An 8,086-nucleotide genomic window follows, 5' to 3' on the forward strand; every position below is an offset into this window, starting at 1 on the left:
CAAAAATGTAATTGATAATTCATATTTATTTAATTTGAAAGTAATAACCGATTTTAATTAGGGGTTGACATATTAAGTTGATTTTAGAATCAGTTACACATTAAAAATTGAATATTTAATAAATACCATAATTGCCCGAAATAAACATAGGAAACATATCAATATGATCAATATGAATCAATTAAATAAAATGGACTATTAATGTTTACAAAATTAAACAAACTAAGTTGAATTTGAATTCAAATTCAAATCCGTAAAAAGTTGTAAACTTATAGTAATGATATGATTTAATAAAAAGCAGTTACTGTTAATCAAATTTGAAAACAGTTACACATTAAACAATTTAAAATACTAACAAATACCATAATTTATTAAGAAACATGTCATCAAAACAATTACATTCAAAATATAAGAAATATCATAATTTAAATTTTTTAACATTAGTAAACATTAAACATTAAACATTACACATTAAACAGAGGAAACATATAAATTTACATAAACAATTAACAATTCAACCTGATAACCTAAGAATGTAAAATACTAACCTAAGTTAATAATCTAAACTATAGGTTAAAAAAAAGTTACATTAAACATTAACCATTAACCATAGGAAACATATCAATTAAACATTAAACATAGTAAGCTAAGAGTGTAAAATAATAACCTAGGTTAATATGATAATGTAATAATAACCATCGATGTGAAGATACAAACCTAACAATGTAAAATACTAACCATCGATGTGAAGATCCGAGTAACAATCGCCATGGATCTTCTGAAATGATCGAATCAAAGCAATCGTTATTATCCAAAAACGAACAGTTCGTTTTACCGTCAGCTGCCCAATTTTTAATCCGATATCAGGTTTCAATTTTATAAGAAGAACATACTGAAATCATTATCCGATTGATATACAATAATGGCCGATTGAATGGAGGGTTTGGTTAATTATGTTAAAAGGTTTGGTATGAAAGAATGCGTGTATTGAATTGAAGATGAAGAAAACAAATTTGGAAACCGGGTTTCTCTTTCTTGGTTACTGTCACACCCCCTTCTAAGGCCTAGGAGCATGACCCATAAGTTGGTATCGTGATTGTAAATAAATCAGAGTTACGTTTAGTTGTGGAAGACTTATAAAACTTTAAGGATCAAAAGTGTAAAATATATTCAAAAGACGGGATTATAACACCCGCTTAAATTACAAAATATTTATGTGTTTAATAATTACAAACCACCATGTTTATATTTTAAGTTACAAAAGAAATCCGAGCCATCGGATATATCAATAGCACTTCGATATTTCAAGTGCTAATCTTGTTCACCAGCAAAATGTAATAAAATACGTCAGCAACGAATGCTGGTGAACACGCTGACGCAAAATAACTTCTTTTACTTTATTACCCCTCGAGACTACGCCTGCCTCGGCCCAACGTGGCTTAGGAATAACAAAGTCAAATAACACATTATAAACTAGAGCCTTTACACTAGGTCACCTCACAAACATCGCAGCGCTCGACTTCATTAAGTACCCGTAAATATACACAACGGTCGTACTCCCTGCAGGAGAGCGTCCTACGACCAAGGGTGGTGCGATCATGCCCATACATCGCATAGTACCACCTATTTAAAGATCCAGACATATGTATACCACAGCCCGAGGGCTAGGTTCATACCCATAGTTATAACGGTTTTAGGAACACATAGTCCCTTGTAAACAATTTCATATAACACGTTTGACTCATTTTAAAACAAGTTTAAAAGTTTGGGGGCGTATTCACCTAATCTCTTTAGGATCGGCTTCACTCACCGTCCAAGGGTCTTTCCCTTTCTTTATCTCGCACCTATAGTACGAGTATAAATATTTGTTAGTCGGATACACGATTCGGCTTAAGACCTTTAGTCTTATATCTCAATCCTCGATTAAACCTTTAGTTCAATTCTTATTTACTTAAAAACCTCTTGTTTAAAAGTAAATTATAAACATTTAGTTTATATGAAAACCCAACGTTTCTTCTTCTCTAAGAAACGTAATCTTTTCTTTTATTATTTAAGAATACTCTTTATTCATTAAATAATATTTTCATAACAAAGAATATATACATATATACTTACACACATATATATGTTATCACATATTCAACATTCAATCTTTCATTCATTTCTTTGTTATGTTTTCTTTTCTTTTCTTTTATCGAGGTATCGAGTATAACCTCGACTTAAGGCCCAAGCCTTGAATATAATATTAAATTATATTGAATTCGATATTACGCCTAATCTTAATGGCGTACCGAAATCTTACGGACTTGAGCAGCACTCCGACGCCGCTTTACTTCTCGATCGTCAAACGATTACTCCAAACTTCGGTACTCGTGGCAGCACATGGTGCCACATGTTGTCAGACATCCCATCGCGGTACGCGATGGGTGTCTCTTCTGACCCATCGCGTAGCGCGATGGGTCAGGAAAACCAATTTTTCATTTTTAACCCTCCAGTTTGGATTTTGGCAATTTTAGTCCGTAGTTGAAAAGTTGATACTTTGAACTCGAAATTTTCACGATGTTACAGTTACATAACTATTTTAATTAAGTAAATTAATTATTAGTATTTTTGAATTATTTAATTGGTAAGAAAAATAGAGAAGTGGCAGTTATTTTTGGAAGATATGGAAATCGTCCAATAGAAAAGGATCACGTGAAGACAAACTAATTTGTTTTAATAGTATAGTAGGATTGTATGCTTATAATAGAAAATTTTATTATCTTACAAATATTGTAAGCTTATAAAACATTCTATACGTTAAAAAATTTATGAAGATTTCATTATTTAGTAAATAAAGTATTATCTTACACGCTCCCACAATTTATTTTCACGTTATATCACGTGCATTTGATCTTCCATATTTCTAATAAGATATTTGAAATAAAATTTAAAAATATATATTTTTTTGAACGGCTAACTAAGTAACGCCGGTACCCCGTACGCGGCCCCATTGGCTAAAGGTAGCCCGAGCCGGCCACTAGTTCGGACGGACGGAGCCCTAGCGGTCCACCTGCTGAGGGATTCACCGAATAAAACCCGACCTCCATGCCTGTCAAACGGCACGACAGCGAGGAGCCGGTAAAACCGGGTGAGATCAGGACTCGAACCTTGGCAAGTCAAGGTCTTCCCTCATATCTCCCATATAAGTTGGTGGTAATGAGGTTTGACCCCCTACCTCTCACTTATAAAGTAAATGCTCTACCATTAAGCCACAACCAACTTATCAATTAAAAAATATTTTGATAAAGGTTTTTCACACACATTCACACTTAACCAAGATAGAAAACAAGTCTAAAGTCTAAAGTCTAAAGTCTAAACCAACCTAGATGACAAGTCAAATGTCAATTATTATTTTAATAAATTGTCTTACATGTGCGATTGAATGTGGTATTTGTTTATCTACGAGTATTCATAATCAAATCGTCTTTCTCATCATATAATGTAATTAAATAAAATTTGTTTATTTTAAAAATCCTTCACATTAGATTTCATACATATATTCATAATCTATTAGATAATAATTTTAACCATATTAAAATATATGATATAAATAGCGAACCTCCAAAATATGAAGGTTTAATGAAGTTTTTTTTATATATAATTTAGGTATAAGCACGAGGACGTGATGTCTCATATAGTAGTGAAAATGAATACAATCTCGTAATTTCCTTATAACTTGGATACTATGAAGGTGATGAAGACTCTGATGTTCTATATAAATGTGCAACATAGCATCACGTCACATCACATTTCATTTCCCTTAACTCAGTTTCTCTTAATTAAAAAAAATGCATTATCCCCATTCTACTTTGAACTCCACTTTTTTCTTTAGGTGGTTTTATATTTTATTAAAAAGAAAAGAAAAACTATCTTATAAAAAGATTTAAATAATAGTTTTAAGTTCTTTTTATATGGGGTAATAGAAAGAAAGGGCGGAAGAAATCAATAAGATAATGCAATAGATATATTTTGAATTTGTTAGTATGATAACGTCAACCAAAGAACATATGGCCTGACAATATTAAAGTGTTAAATAAGTATTTATTTTTATAACAATGACATTTCAAGTACCATGATTTACAAGTACATGTGTAAAGATTAGAGTTAGATTGTTTAAAAGAAAGGTATAAGAGCATTCTCATTCCATCCATTAAAACACCCCTTATCTTTAAATTTTAAAAAAATATTTCAATTCCTCACTTCATCCAATCCCCTATTCATATACCCTATCTCTAATTTATAAAAATATGCTACAGTAACTCTTTATTTATAAAAAGCTACTGTATCCCTCCCTATCTCAACTCCTAGACTTTCACCCGCCAATTTCATCATCTCCCGCCCATCTTCCTTTCCCTCTTACTCTGAAGTAGGTTAATCTACTTTCTCCTTTTTTGCTTCTTTCCCGATGAAACAAATCGGTGGCAAAACCTAAATCAAAGAAATCTTTGTTCATCGACAAAAGCTACAGCAGGTACTCTCTCCATCTCTCAGTTTCAATATGTTTATAGTAGGATTAAAACTATTAGTATGATTTGGAGGTGTTCTTACAAATATGCCGGCATGATAAGAGATGTTAATTAGGGTTTGTAGATGTTCTGGTTCCATGTTCTTGGATAGTAATTTGGGTTTATTGGTGTTTGTTGATGGATTGTAATTTGGTTCATGATTAGGGTTTAGGGTTTGTAGATGCTTAGAGTTGTATACAAAAAGCGATTTTAGTTTTGATCATTTTATTTGTTTTTATGTTGAAGTTGATAATTTAAAGGTTTGAATTTGTTACTATATGAGTTGGGATTGGTAACCAGCACTAGGTGGGACCATGTCAATGATCCAACAACTTGAATATCATCCATCAATTGTTTGATGATTACATTGTAACCAAACATTTCGATTCGATCTTTAATTTTATGAATGATCCCCTGCTTTCTTCAACCTCTGTTTCAGCAGAGATGAATGGTTAATTGGTTGACCAATCAATGAATGGTTAATTGGTTAACTGGAAATCACTTCCAGTTATGAAGGTGTGGAAGGGTAGTTTGGGAATTTATTAACAAATTAAGTTCCTTGCTTGCTTGATGGATAAAGATTTTGGGTTTGATGATATGTTTTGTTGGTGATTTTGAGGGATGACATTTTTTTAAAATAAAGTGCTGTGAACTTTTTTTTAAAAAAAGGTTTGGTTTACTTTTTATGGGCTGCTGAGTGCTGAAATGCCAAATTTGGCTTTCTGATCTAATGCAAATCTACTGATTTGCCCTCACGGAACATACATAATTGTCTACTATTTGAGCTTGTAGTAATTTGGTATTTATAATAGATAAGAGAACACATTCATTTATTGTTTTATGTTATGTGTTTGGATTGATATGAGAGTAAAAAAAAGCAAGGTTGATAAAACTCGTATATATTTTGACAGGTTGAGTTAATTGCATATTTGATCACATGCGTCGTACATTCTTTCGCAAATTGTTAACATACATATCTTCTGAAGATGATAGTGATGTTGATCTTAACGAAGATGGCAAAGGACAATGTATTCGCAAGCGCCGTAGGTTTATTCGGCGTAATCATATTCAGGGACATCAGCGTCTATATCGTGATTATTTTGCAGAAAATCCCATATATCCTGCAGATCTATTTCGACGAAGATTTCGTATGCGTCTTCCTTTATTTCTCCGTATTCTAAATGAGGTAGTGACTCACGAGCCATACTTTGTCCAAAGAAGAGATAATGTCGGAAGACTCGGTTTATCTTCTATGCAAAAGATAACTGCAGCACTTAGAATAATGGCATATGGGGTTACTGCAGATTTTATGGACGAATACATAAGCATTGGTGAGAGCACCGCAATGGAGAGCCTCAAAAAATTCTGTGAGACGATAGTAAATATCTTTTCAACTGAATATCTACGTTCACCAAACACCAATGATATTACTCGATTTCTTGCTGTTGCGGATCAACGAGGATTCCCTGGAATGCTCGGAAGCATCGACAGCATGCATTGGAAGTGGAAAAATTGTCCCACGGCTTGGAAAGGTATGTACTCTGGCCACATTCGTGAACCTACTATTATTTTAGAGGCGGTTGCCTCATATGATCTCTGGATATGACATGCATTTTTTGGCATGCCCGGTTCACATAACGACATTAACGTGCTAGAGAGGTCTTTCATTTTCACGGAACTTGCGCAAGGGCGTGCCCCTCCAGTCAATTACACAGTTAATGGCAACGACTATACTATGGGGTATTACCTTGCAGATGGCATTTATCCTAAGTGGCAAACTTTTGTAAAGACGATTCCAGCACCAAGAGGGAACAAGCACAAACATTTCGCAAAAGCACAAGAATCTGTAAGAAAAGATGTCGAGCGAGCGTTTGGAGTACTTCAACAATGATTTGCAATCATTCGAGGACCTTCACGAATGTTCAAAGTGAGTGTGCTAACAAATATAATAAAAGCATGTGTTATTCTTCATAATATGATCATTGAAGATGAACGTGATGATGGTGACGATCTTAATATGGAGTATGATCAACTTGATGATGATCTCCCTGAATTGTCGCGCACTCATACATGTGAGTTTATGGACTTCATTGAACGTCATCTTCGTATTAGAGATAACTCGGCTCATCATCAACTTCAAGAAGATCTAGTTGAACATCAATGGCTACTCTATTCTCAACAATAAACGATATCGCGTTATATTTTATTATTTCGTGAATGTTATTGGTTTGAGTTAGAAGCATGCTATGTGATGATCATTAGAATTATTTATGTAAGAACATAACTTATTAGCTCAACTTTTGTTTTAATTTGCATCTATTTGGGTCATTTGCTTGTAATGTGTTAGGAGTGTGCAACGGATACGACCCGGCCCGACCAACAATTTATTGCTTTTGTTAATCTTTTTGTTTGACTGATTAATGCTTTTGTAATGCTTCTCTAGATGTTCAATAGTCAAACTTGTTTTTCCTTTTTTTTATCGTTAAAACATAGTCAGTTGCCATTTTCACTTGTATATAACTTCCATATTTTTTTATCACTCATATAGTGTATAAATGGAAATTTAGACTACTATAAATTATAAATAGATAGCTTATATCATTTTAAACCCATATATTGATTATAATGTTTGGTTAAGAATACTTCACGAGTTTGAGCCGAGCTTTGGTTCGTTTAATGTTTAATTCGATTTTTCTAAATATTTAGAAACTTTTTAAAAGAAGAATATAATATGACAAAATAGCAAGTAGTTAATATTGTAAGTGAGTAGAAAGAGAAAAATTAATAAAAAATAATATAGAGATAGATTTAGAGGATAAGATGTGAGGTGTTTTCTAAAATGAAAGGTAACTTTTAAAAAGTAGTGATTTTTTGTTAAATTATAGGGATAAAGATGATGGAGGGGATAAGAATGCTCTAATAAGGGGACCAGTAAAGTGGCTATTAACTATGATTAAAAAGAATTATGACTGTGTAAAAGTCTTATTAAATTGATATAATGATACCTTTAAGAATTAAAATACAAATGTTTTTCAACGCACCCCTCTTAATCCGAAGAGAACATAAATATAGACCTACACTTACCTAGATAGCAAGTTAAATATGTCATTATTTTTTAATTGATATACACATGATATTCGAACATAATATTCGTTTAATGTTTCATATCTTCAACGAAATTTCAATCTAGACTATATGTGATGTTGCGACATGATATTTGTTTTTTCCGTACACGAAACCTTAATTGGAACTTATCATGAATTTTAATTAAGGTTTTTAATTGGCTATTGAAGTTTTTAAGTAACTATAATTTTATGACTTTCTCGGCTAGAGATATTATGATATATCAGGAATTCATACCGGGTATCGGGCAGTAAATTAGAAAAGACACTCATGAATGCGATTTTAATGGTGACTGTGTTGGTGCCTTTAGAAAACTCGAAAAAATAAAATTTTAGTAACAAAAGGGTTGTGTTGCAAAAGACGGTCAAAGACATAAAGGGGCTCAGATACTTGAGGATCAATATTATATCTAAAGG

At 32.6% G+C, this 8,086-nt stretch overlaps 1 pseudogene; it reads left to right on the forward strand.

The window, feature by feature from the left end:
• The first annotated feature begins 5,476 nt into the window (after positions 1–5,476).
• Positions 5,477–6,919, forward strand: LOC143567126 (uncharacterized; annotated as a pseudogene).
• Positions 6,920–8,086: the final 1,167 nt, after the last annotated feature.

This window comes from Bidens hawaiensis, unplaced genomic scaffold, assembly GCF_021521415.1.
Source record: "Bidens hawaiensis isolate Kalapana, Puna unplaced genomic scaffold, B.hawaiensis_p1.1 tig00023222_1, whole genome shotgun sequence".
Lineage (NCBI taxonomy): Eukaryota > Viridiplantae > Streptophyta > Magnoliopsida > Asterales > Asteraceae > Bidens > Bidens hawaiensis.